Genomic DNA, 11,628 nt, shown 5'->3' with positions numbered 1-11,628 from the left:
ATGGACCATTTCCCCCAAATATTAGGAGTTATTTATTGAGATAGACAGCTGGGGGAGCTAATTTCCCTCGACGCCATTTAAGCATAAGTAGAGGGTGCAATAGGATGACACCAGTCACCAGTCCGACTGCAAATTAAGGAAAATAACTTTAACAAATATTGGTGGAAATATGACATTTATGTTTTTTCCTTTTTATTGCTCCAAACAGAACTGATGTCTTCATATGCTGCCATTTAGTGTCACCTCAGCTCCTACTGACTGACAGAAAAAAATCATACTGGAGGAGTAAAAGAAATAGGGAAGGAAAAGAGAGACAGATAGAGAGAAAGATGGAAACATGTTCAAGAAACAGTAGCAGACAGACTCAGCCTCAGTATAAGTTGGTCTTGTTACATGACTTTCTGGCAGATGTCAAGGACTGGATGTTCCACAATCTCCTCCAACTAAATTTGGACAAAACTGGGATTATTCAGGGGGAAGAAAAGCTTGAATGACTTCAGTCTGTCCTTCTCTGTTTTGCCGCATGCACTCCCCCCTCTCTCTCAGCCTCTCTCTCACTGTTTCTTTCTGTTTCTCTCTTAATCTCTCTCTTCCTCTCTTTCCCTCCTCTACACTCCCTCTTTTTGTCTTCCTCTTTATCTAAGAGACAAAGCATTGGTAGTTCGTGTTTGGACAGAGTCACCTTGAGGCAAACAGTGAAGAGTTGTCTGTGTGTTTGAGTACATCTGCATAGGACTATGTTGTGTAGGAGTTTGAATGAGTACATACAGTATAGGACATGTCTGATTATTTGTACATATAGAAATATATCAGGGGAGGAAAGGGTGTAAATTATGTTACTTTTTATTCACTCAAAGCATAACTGGGCTATAACAGTAGTGAATAAAGGTATTGGGCGAACTCATTTATGCATTTTTTTGCATTGGCTTCATCTGAGAAAACCAAAGGACGGCATGTGTTTTTCAGTTTCAAAAATAGTCACTCGTCTGCTGTAAAGTGCTGCTTTGTTTATAATGTGTGTGGTCTTGAGTTGCTGTGATTTCCACGCTCTGTGAGTTCTTTCATTAGCGCATCATTTGTGGTCAGATATACACTGTACTGGACAGTGGTGAGCTCTAGGCCTCATCCTTTTACTATACACTGTGTTTATCACTGAAGACATCTTAAATATTAAGGCGCAGCCTGGAAACACGGTGCAGGAGTTGCCATTGTGGTCTCACCATGACGTAGCAGTTTCCTCAGTGATGAACTTCACAGGCAAACCGCAAAGGCTCACAGAAATCTGCCTTCAGAGTCACATCTAGTCGGCCTCGTCTTTGAGATTACTTTACAATCTTCTGCTATTGTGTGAGGTAATGTTGGGGTTATAGCAAATAAACTAAACTAAGATTAAGGTATGGTTAGAGCCAGGCAACTACAAGCAGACTATGGTTTCAGCTAATAAAAAGGCAAACATTAATTGCAGGCATGAGACAGCACAAAAACTGGTATCCTGCTTGTAACACTGCATGTGTATAACAGGCTGCTGTTCATTGTGAATGGAACCAACAAATAACATTGTGGTGCTGCGCACAAGACTTAATATTCTCCCAGTGTTGGGAATTTAAGGAAGGTTCATCTTCTTGGGAATTTCCACTAAATTGGGGAGTAGTGAAGCCACAGAGGCAACTTATCCCATAGATTGATTTGTTAGGTTTGATTTCCAGATGTTTGCTACTCCAACTCAACTATTTAAAAGTATTTTAAACTGTTGTGGCCCAATGTTGTGGTCAACAACTTCTCTAATTAGTGTGACATATAGTACAGTAACTTTAATGAGCTTCCTAACTTAATAAGAAAAACAATGCATTAAAACACATTGCTTGGGAAATGAACTGCTTCATTATGTAACATTATAGTGCCAATGGGAGAAAATAACTGTCTAATCATAGCTGACTGTATAATTTTTTGCCCAACACTAAACATGCCCACGAGTTTCCACCTTCAGAGAGAGCTGACCACTTTAAAGTCCATCCATCCATCCATCCATCATCTTCCGCTTATCTGGGATCAGGTCGCAGTGGCAGCAGGCCAAGCAAGCTGACCCAGACTTCCCTCTCCCCCACAACATTTTTCAGCTCATGCTGGGGGATCCCGAGGCGTTCCCAGGCCAGCCGGGAGATATAATCCCTCCAGTGTGTCCTGGGTCTTCCCTGGGATCTCATGCCAGTTAGGCGTGCCCGGAAAACCTCCAGAGGGAGGCGCCCAGGAGGCATCCTGATCAGATGCCCGAACCACCTCAGCTGACTCCTTTCGACGCGAAGGAGTAGCGCCTCAACTCCAAGTTCCCTGCTGAAGTCCGAACTCCTTACCCTATCCCTAAGGCTGAGCCCGGCCACCCTAAGGAGGAAACTCATTTCGGCCACTTGTAGTCGCGACCTCGTTCTTTCGGTCACAACCCAGAGCTCGTGACCATCGGTGAGAGTCGGAACTTAGATCGCCCGGTAAACTGAGAGCTTCGCCTTCCGACTCAGCTCCTTTTTCACCAACACGGTCCAGTGCAGCACCTGTTGTACTGCTGCAGCCGCACCGATCCGGCGGTCGATCTCCCGCTCCATCCTCCCCTCACTCGTGAACAAGACCCCGAGATACTTAAACTCCTTCGCTTGAGGCAGGCACTCTGTCCATACCTGGAGGGAGCAATCCACCGGTTTCCAGCAGAGAACCATGGCCTCAGATTTGGAGGTGCTAACCCTCATCCCCGCCGCTTCACACTCGACTGCAAACTGCCCCAGTGAGTGCTGCAGGTCGCAGTCCGAAGAAGCCAACAGGACCACATCGTCTGCAAACAGCAGAGATGCGATCCAGAGACCCCCAGCTCCTCCCCCCAGCTGCGCCTAGATATCCTGTCCATGAAGGTCACGAACAAGATCGGTGACAGAGGACAGCCCTGGCAGAGGCCAACACCCACTGGAAACGAGTCTGACTTATTGCAGAGAATGCGAACACAGCTCCTACTGCGGTTGTACAGAGCCCGGATGGCCCATTGCAACGGGTCTGGCACCCCGTACTCCCACAGCACCCCCCACTGAAAAACCCGGGGGACCCGGTTGAAAGCCTTCTCCAAGTCCACAAAACACATGTAGACTGGATGGGCAAACTCCCAGGCCCCCTCCAGTAGTCTTGCGAGGGTAAAGAGCTGGTGCACTGTTCCACAATGAGGACGGAATCCTCTTTAAAGTCCATATTTGTAAAACTGGGCATTTCCTGTACTTTTCGACTCACTTCATAAAGTGTTCACAGCTTGCTCAATTAGCATCAAATGCACTGGATGTATATTTTGAGGTTCTAGAATTGTCAATTATAACCAGAATTACTTTAAAAAAAAATGTATGACCATAATTAGTATAAACAGTGGGCTGATGCGTTATCATGTTTGTCCTGGCAATGTGACTCATTCAGAATCCAAGTCACTGAAAGTTAGTTATTAGGGCCCGAGCACTGAATGGTGCAAAAGCCCTATTGTTCTTCAAGGAATTCTTCTTCCCTATTATTCTTGATCCTTAAGCTTTCCTGGCGGCTTTAACATACTCAAAAGCTCATGAAACTTGGAACCCGTGTCAGTCGTGGCGAAAATTGATGTATTGTAGTGGTTTTGGGAGTGGGTGTGGTCAAATGGCTAAAATGGTCTAAAATGCAGTCCCAGCACCTAGTTTCACCTACATACACGCAATTCAGTGGACATATAGATCATACCTACATCTAAAGAAAAGTCTCTTGGCACGAAGACCTAAACTTAACATGAAGTCCGCCATTTTGAATTTAGTCACCATTTTTGGCAATTTGCACATTTTGTACTTTAACAAACTCCTCCCACAGAATTTTTCGGACCAACTTAAAAAAAAATTCAGTAAACTCTTAACACCTTTGGAATTAAAAGTTGTTCAAAGATTTTGTCTTCATCAATCGGTGTGCCCGTGGTGTGGCGGCAGTTATAAAAGTCTCTCCATGAAATTATAAATTACTGCAAATCTTATGTCCATGCACTGATCTTCTCCAAACGTTACATGTATGATAATAGTCCAGCCCTGAAGACATCTGTATGGTAATATTTGCTCATAATCATAGCGCCCCCTGCTGGCAACTGGAAATAAAACTTTTCATACTTTCACATGCTTTGTCGAGCTGGTTGATCACGTGAACCTAAATTCAGGTCAGAATAGCCTTAACATGTTGATGATGCTATATTAAGAAGTTCGTGCGACTTTGTCGAACGGCGTCACCGTGGCAATGCAGCAAAGTTCATATTTTGGACGATATGCTATAGTATGACATTTTTGTCATATTTTGGATGACATGCATGTACCATTTTTCAAATATTTTGGACGACATGCTATGGTATAACTTTTTATTTATTTTCAGTATGATATTTAATAGCATTGCTTTTTTTCATATGGTATGACTTTTTTGTCATATTTTGGATGACATGCTATGGTATAACTTTTTTGTCATATTTTGTACCATATGATATAGTATGACTTTTTATCACATTTCGGACGGCATGCTATAGCATGACTTTTTTCATAATTCGGACGAGAAGCTATAATATGACTTTTTTTTCAAATTTAGAAAATCTGACTTTCTTTTCATATTTTGGATGACATAATATTGTATGACTTTTTTATAATTTTTTTAAGTATGCCCCGACCCGCTGGCTCCCCGACGTGCAGCATGCGAGGGTCGGATATCACTGCTTGCAATTTTTAATTAGTTATTGTTATTAATTACTCCTTTCAAAAGTAATTTTATTACTTTCGCAATCGCTGCAAACAAAAGGTAACCAAATTAAAACTACTCAGGAGAGTAACTTTTGCATGACTTTTGAATGTCTGCTTTAATTCTCTTAGAATTAGAAGCACACATAGCTTGATTATTTTTATTGTAGTGTTGCCTTTCACTTCAGATTATTGAGGGCCTTTCACCCGGTCCACTTTTGGCAAAATGTGGCAAAAGAGTTGGTTGGTCATCAACCCACCTCTATACCTCCAGTTCGGGGCAGTCTCGGCCCCTTGCCCTCTGCCTCATTCCCTGTGGCTTCTGTGTGAGTCTCCTGAACTGTGCAACATCCGCTGCTGCCTGGTGCTTTTGCTGACCGCCTCTGCAGACCTGCCCTCGTAAAGGCCGGGACCAGTGGTTGCCCTTGCAAAATGAGATCCCTACTAGTTTGGGCCTCATTCAATACTATATGACCCTGTGTACTTCACCATGTTCACCTAGGCGGCACACTCCTGGCAGCCTGCGCCGAGGGCTGATGGGCTTGACATTGCGATGTGTGCAGAGGTCAGTATAGGGCCCGGTCCTGGCCCGCCACTCAGAATCAACCTCAGTGTAGTGCAGTGCCTTCACCCTGGTAGCCCTCCTTGTGCCTCCGGGTATACAACTCCTTTTCCTCCTCTGAGGGAGGCAGGCGGGAATTGGGGGCTGCAATTGTCTAATATGTGTTCTACAGTTCTCTGTTACTAGTTCTACGCAAGACAAAAGTAAAGAGTGCCAAGCACATTTAAATGACAGTAATTGTAACTGTGTTATTTGATTTGAAAAATTAATTGGTTACATTACTGGCAAAAGTAGTGAAATTACAGTAACACTTTGTAACAGCCTAATTAATCGCAGCCTACTTTGTAACTTTGTAATGCGTTACTCCCAACACCGATTGTGGTGAAGATCATTATAATTGCCAGACTTAGAAAATGTCTACAAGTCTTTTCACAAATCAGCAGAGTATTTACAGCCTGCAGTAAATATCTGAAATGGCTCATGTGCATGACGAAAGGTCTTAAACAAATACAGCCTGACAATCCCAACCGCCCAAATGCACACTTACACATCGGGGAGCCCTGGCATGCCCAAAGCACAGAGGTTTTTAAAAAATTATTAGCTAAAGTTACTTGGCTGATGGTCGATGCTCTAAAAGCCCTGTGCAATACAACTTTAATAGCACTGGCAACAGGGTACACACACACACACACACACACACACACATTCACAGAGCCATTTTCTCTTCCCTTATTTGCAAAGTCTGGTTTCTCTGTCTCCTCCACTTTCTGTCTCTGGTTCTCCTCTGTCTGCCTGCCTGCTCTGTAGCCGAGGGCTAACTGTAAAATACAGCTTCACACATAAAACCAGTTAAAAACACACAACCAGTTATTGTGTTGGTGAGCGACTGTCAGCAAACTGACAAACGACGCAGAATTAGTGCTTCACTGACAGTCACATCATGACATCAGCAGTGTAGAGCACACGTGTGTAGTCACGCTTGTGCACATGAGTTAGTGTATGTTCAAGAGTGTGTGTGCCACATATTGTATTACCTGTTAGCATTAAGCCAAACATGCTGTACTATGCAATGTTCACATATGTCCCATGTGCCTATGTGTGTGTGAATGCAAAGAGTATGTCTGTGTGAGGTAGAGGGAGTACTGTGTGTGTGTGTGTGTGTGTGTGTGTGTGTGTGTGTGTGTGTGTGTGTGTGTGTGTGTGTGTGTGTGTGTGTGTGTGCAGCGCCTGAGGGCTTTGTTCTGTACTGGTGCAATAAAAGACACATTAGAGAAAGAGAGAGATTACAGAAAAAAAACATTATCACCCATAAATGGTATTTTTTTTTTCTCACAGAAAAAACAATAAATCTGTGTGGGTGTGAGAAGCAACAGAGCAGGGTTTCACATGATGTATCTGCCTTGAAGTCCTGTGAAGGCAACGAATCCGCAGCAACAAAGAGGAATCTGACATGCATTGACATTTGTTGTAACGTACCGAGGCAAACAAACATTTTGTAGCCTTAAGTGTAACCAAGAGTGTCCTTAAATAGCTGTAACATTGTTGGTAACACCAATAAAGAAATAAAATAAAGTCTGTAAAGAAGAATCTCGAGGATGAAGAAAGAGACAAGAGGAGGATGGTGGCTTAAAGATAAAGGAGGAAGGACAGAGTGGAAGAGAGGGTTAGTGGTGTGTACTGAGTAGAAGGTGGAATCAATTTCCCTGTCATGCTTAACACCTGTCTCACCCTCCCAGTGTGAGTGAGGCAGGTGTGTTTGTGTGTGTGTTTTGGAGGTGATGAACAGACAATAGTTTCCCAGTTGGATAGGATTCAATTTATTCCCAATCCATCCTCTGCTGCTGCTTTTTCACACATACACACACACTATAAGACAGCTCCTACACTTCTTCTTGACCTCCATGTGACCTCTGTCTCTTTCCCGTTACCTGTGTGTCAATCGTAAAACACCAGGCTGACAACTCTGATCTGCTTCAGCACAGTTACTGTCCTTTTCACAGGCCAGCAGTTACGTTGGAAGATGAGGGTTTTTTTCCCCAGTGCATTGAAAAATATTACAGACCGAGCTGAGATGATTACTGAGGAGTTTCCCAATAAAGTCAAGCCGCAGTGTGAGGATGAACATCACAGGCAGAGAAACTATCACAACGAGGAGTTTTGGCCAGCTGTCTTATTGGTAATAACATTGAACTCACCACAAGCTTGTGATGTGGAAAAAAAAAATGCAACATTGTTGAAATGACTTCTGAGACATGTGAACAATCAGACAGGCTTTAAACAAACGCTAAGGTTAGACTAATTTGAATTGAAGGGGGAACGAGCACAACATTTTTACTTACATTATTCATTGTACCTATCCTTCACATTACAATGCATCTAATATGAAAACTAGATACTGGCTACCCAGTTGTTCCAATAAAACCGCTTCTTTCCTGCTTTACTTGTCTCGCACATTTGGAACGTTCCGCCTCTGATTATACTGGTATATACCACATCAATTCTAAATCTACTGGGTCTTCCACATCATTTAATTTATCTTCATCATCACCCATTATTGGTCTTTGAGACTCCGAGGTTGAAATGCACACATGCAAATCTTTTTAGATACTGGATTTGATCACTGGGAAAACTGGAAGTAAGGCATGTTGTACTGCACTCAGTTATTTTAAGGCATCCTTGTACCCAAGCATACAACACCCACCCACCTATACTGAAAAAGGAACCGCAACCCAGGTCATGCCAATCAAAATAAACACGCTTCCAAATATACCTCCCAGGATTTAATTAATTATGAAATTAGTTTCAGAAGAACCACCAGAACATTGAGCAGGAGTTAATTTAGCAAATGACACCACAATGACTTCTGTAAAAAAATTATTGACTTTGTATGTTATGAGAGAAGTTGAACGGGAGTCTATTGAAGCCAGAAGTTTTTTTTTGAGCCAGCTCCTAGTGGGCCTCGAGGGTATTGCACTTTAAGGCACTTCCTCATTGCCTTCATTTTTCAAACCTGAAGACTACATCCATTTGTATATATAGTCTATGGATTCAACTTAGACCTCCTGACTTGCTGCAGATGTGTTTACACATACTGTTTTTCTGTGGAATGAACATTTCTGATCTTAAGGCGTTTCTGTATGAACTTAAACTGATTTACACTATTGGCTTGTTGACAATCTGATTGTCTGATGGTCATCAGACATTAGACATTAATTGTGCGTCGGCCTATTATGGAGGAAGAATCTTCCAGAAGATTTTCCCTTCTCCCCATTTAATTCATTCAAATTCAGAGCCTAGAGCATCGGGCTTTATATCCAAGATAAACTTTAAGACAGAACAAGATCCAAGCTGAAATTTAAAAAAAAAACATCCTTTTATATTAAGTTATTATACAACTTTAGAGACAAATGATCTTGCTGACAAAGCTGCACACTGGTGTTAGTATTGTATGTACACCCCATGCCTGGTAATAGAGGCTGGATTTCCTCATCTTCCAGCCTTCAGCAGACTTGCACCCAGGGAAAGATTCCTCTGTTCAGGCCGTCTGTGCAACAGCCTCCCCTGACAACCCGGGAGGTCAAACCACTGTCACTCACATTGATATGGAGAGAAAGACAGAGAGAGGGAGAGAGAGGGAGAGAGAGAGAAGGGGGGGGGAAGGAAAGTGAATATACAGGGGGAGGTAAGTGGAGGAAGAGGAAGAGTGAAAAGAAAGGGCACATACAGAAGGGAAGAGGAAAGAGAAGAGATGAGAATCCAAATGAATCTTCCTCACCCAACGGACAGACTGTCAAGCTCTGTGTGCGTGTATGCGTGTGTGCGAGTGTGTGTCTGTCTTACCTACTAATTGAAATGCGATGAGGTGTGAAACATCCCTTTAAAAGACCTATCACTGTGTGTGAAGCTAAATGTGTGTTGGGGGGTTACACGTTAATGTGTGTGTGTGTGTGTGTGTGCAACGCATATCAACTCCTTTTGACCACAGATACAATGTGGTGTGTGTGTTTGTGTGAGTGTGTGAGGAAGAGTGTGTTAAATGGAAATGTGTGAGTGCCATAGTCAAGTGGTGATGTACCTGTTTGCATGCATCATGTTAGTAGCAATTAAATTTAGGCATGAGCACGTGAGCACAAATATACTGTGCAACAAAAAACAAGTGAGCTTGCATGTTTGTCCTCGTGCATACAGCAATAACGTGGGGAAGCGTTGTGTTTCCGGTGGATGTGTGTGTGTGTGTGTGTGTGTGTGTGTGTGTGTGTGTGTGTGTGTGTGTGTGTGTGTGTGTGTGTGCGTGTGAGAGAGTGTGCCTGTGCGCGCGTGTGTGTGTGTGTCGGTATAATTTCATTTTGCTGTCTCAGCCTCTTGTTAGGGAGCCATTTAGAACTCAGGTTGAGTTTCTTCAGCGTTTCCTGACACTTCTTTCCTCCTCACTGCCTCTCTAACTTCCACCATCTTTTCTCCATCTCTGTCTCATTATCTCTGTGTCCTCCTCTGCCTGTCGTCTCTTATACTCTTCTTTCACCCTCCTCATTCTGCATGGTCACTGCACCGCACACTCTTGTACCTGTTAATCAGTAGGTTGTCTCACTGGTTATCATTACACTCTCCTCTTTCTTTGCAGCTGGAATTTGGTCTACTGGAAGGACCCGTGACATGTGTACTGTTTGGTACTGGTTCTTGGCTATGCATATTACATATAGCAGAAATTACTACAGTTAGTGCAGTTTTTGATTGCTTTATACTCAACAGTGGGAATATTTTGGCTAATTACTGAAACAGTTCTGTGGTAATGGATTTCATTCAGTTGCAGCTCACTCCTCCAGGAGCATGCATTATGTGTGTGCTTTCTTATGTGTGTTTATGTGTGTTGAACACCACACTAACTTCAACCATGTGTGTTTGCTAGCTATGAGTTAATGTGACCGCATTGCTCAAAATGTCATTAGAGGTGTGTGTTTGTGAGTATGTATTAGTTTATGAGTCCATGCTCATATAGGTACAACCCTTGTGCTGCAGGTGTTTGCATATAGATGCTTATTTGTGTTTGTGTGCTTATAAGAAGCCCTCTATATGTTCCCTATCAGATTGGTGAGCCGTGATATTACACTCTAAGCTTATATACATATTCATCCATTTGCGCTCACACACAAACACGCAGACAGAGAGTCACTTGCCCTCGAAGGCCCTATTAAAGCGCTACTGTGATAGCATCAGTCATAAATATCCATATTTTAAAAAACAGAAATGTACATGAATTTTTTTTGTGAGGTAAACATGTCCCAGGGCAGTTGTACATTCACAAATTAAAGCCATTTCAGCTAAAAGACATTTTTAGCAATTTACAGCAATTTCTTTTGACAAGCTTTACTCCAAACAGTCTCTACACTCTGATAAAACGGTTGGCTATATTTCAAAAAAATGTTTAGCGTGTAAGGAGCACAAACATAGAGTTAAGTTATAAATTTCAAGGTGTCTTCTTGAACGGTAAAGTCTCCCCTCTTATCATGGAAGAGTAAGAAGTTCATGCAGGATGTGTCCTTTTCCGTTTCCTTTACACTTCAGACATGAATAAACATGAGACAAATCACCTGGCAGCATCTGAAACCAACATCAATGTGGGTTGAGCTTCCGGCTGTTTACCACAGGCAATACGACAGGAGTGAATGCAGATTTTAGTCATTGAAAGTAAAATCAAAGATTGCTTTCGGACAAAACACGACTCGTAAAAGTGAGGGCAAGAATATGTTTCAAAAACATAACGAAGCAAGGATTCATTTAGAAAAAGCTTCAGTTTACTGTCATCTTCTTTTTACAGTGAAAACTTATCAAAGCTAAAGTATAGGCTTGTCTAAATACAGTGGTCACTGGGCAGGTCTGGGTTTTACTGTCCCTTTAATTTATGAATGATTTAAGGTGAGAAGTACACAGGGACAGAGTATGAACTATTTAAACCATCAACGGCTGATGGCTGGAAGGTCAGACACCATGGGAAACCAGAATTAACATATTTAAATGCTTTAGGGCAATAAATGAAATATTCTGTGTGGCTTATTCTAATTTTTATGTCTTTTCATGATCTTTACCTTTCTACCATCCATGTGTGCAAACACATGCATTTTATTTTTAAATATTTTATTTGTTTCCTGATTAATTGTGAAGTCACAGAAGCTGTTCTTTCGTAGGCTGAAGAATTCAACATTTTGTGCCAAATTAAGACATGTGAAAAACATTTTATGTCAATACAATGCAGAACACCTACAAAATGTTAGATAGCAATTGATTAATTCTTGACGTCAACAAGACAAACAACAG

Source organism: Embiotoca jacksoni, unplaced genomic scaffold, assembly GCF_022577435.1.
Source record: "Embiotoca jacksoni isolate LCO1_2020_lvr unplaced genomic scaffold, fEmbJac1.0.p SCAF_7, whole genome shotgun sequence".
Lineage (NCBI taxonomy): Eukaryota > Metazoa > Chordata > Actinopteri > Embiotocidae > Embiotoca > Embiotoca jacksoni.
This window is presented reverse-complemented; position numbering follows the sequence as displayed.